Raw genomic sequence first — 1,098 nt, forward strand, 5'->3', positions numbered from 1 at the left:
TTTTTCTTTGCTGGAAGTAATTACCCTTTTATTAGCACAAAATTACACCAACCCAGGAGTCCAGGGCCCAGGGATAAGTTAAGGCACACATCAGGTAAGGGGCAATATCCCCAGGCTGGCATGCCCCAAACTTCCTGAGCAAATCCAAAGGGTCCTGGTGGTTGTGAGGGTCTCAGAGGGCCTATGTCTTCCAGGTGAAAAGAACAGAACGGGGTGTAGGTTGGAGGAATACCCTGTGGACACGTGGAGGTGACCTGAGGCCTTGGATCACTGGGAAGTCACGGGCCAGCTGCAGCTCACTTCTCAAAGCAGGGCAGGTAGACGAATCTGAAGCCCTGGCGGCCCTTGACAGCACGGTAGATGAAGACCACGTGGTAGACTCCCCGGGACTAGCAATAGGATACCCGGCTCGAAGAAGATGGTGCTGGAAACACCTGGAGAGGGGGCCACCTTCAGTCCCGCGCCTACCAGGATAGGCACTAGTCCCAACAGAAGAAGCAGGAAGGAGGCCAGCACTACCCGGCGGTTTTTCTGGATCAAAGGATGTTGGGTCCAGCTGCAGCAAGCATTGTAGGAGCGCTGGGTGCTACTGCTGATGGTGCTGGAGGACCACTGGGAGCTACGGATAGACATATGCCCAGAACCCCTGGTGCTGACTCCCCATCAGGCTCCGGAGAGGCCTGCACTCCATCCTCATCACTTTCCAGGTTCTGGTAGCTAGTCGGACTGCTTGTCTTCAACAGCCACTTCGAACTGGGCCCAGCGTTCGAAGTGCAGCGGCCCGAAGCGGGGGACCCCGCTGGACTCCGGCCCAGGCCCCATGTTCTCCAGGGTCAGCTCGAATGCATCATCAATGCTGAACTGAGGACGGGTGGCGCTCATGGCCCCCGCCAGCCTAGGCGCCTAGCACCGCCGCCGCCATTTGGGCTCGCCTATGTATTACTTATCTTAATTTCTGAGGTTTTTGGTTTTTTGGTTTTTTTTTTTTTTTTGGAACCGACTTTAAATGTTGCATCCCCCCGATCCTGGCCTTATGAGATTATTTCACTCCTTCACAGGCTGTGGAGGGAATTCACTGAGCTAATACAGGTGAAGAGC

General features: G+C 54.9%; 1 pseudogene; it reads right to left on the minus strand.

The window, feature by feature from the left end:
• Nucleotides 1-296: 296 nt before the first annotated feature.
• Nucleotides 297-882, minus strand: LOC116909715 (annotated as a pseudogene).
• Between the last annotated feature and the right edge of the window lie 216 nt (nucleotides 883-1,098).

This window comes from Rattus rattus, chromosome 9, assembly GCF_011064425.1.
Source record: "Rattus rattus isolate New Zealand chromosome 9, Rrattus_CSIRO_v1, whole genome shotgun sequence".
Lineage (NCBI taxonomy): Eukaryota > Metazoa > Chordata > Mammalia > Rodentia > Muridae > Rattus > Rattus rattus.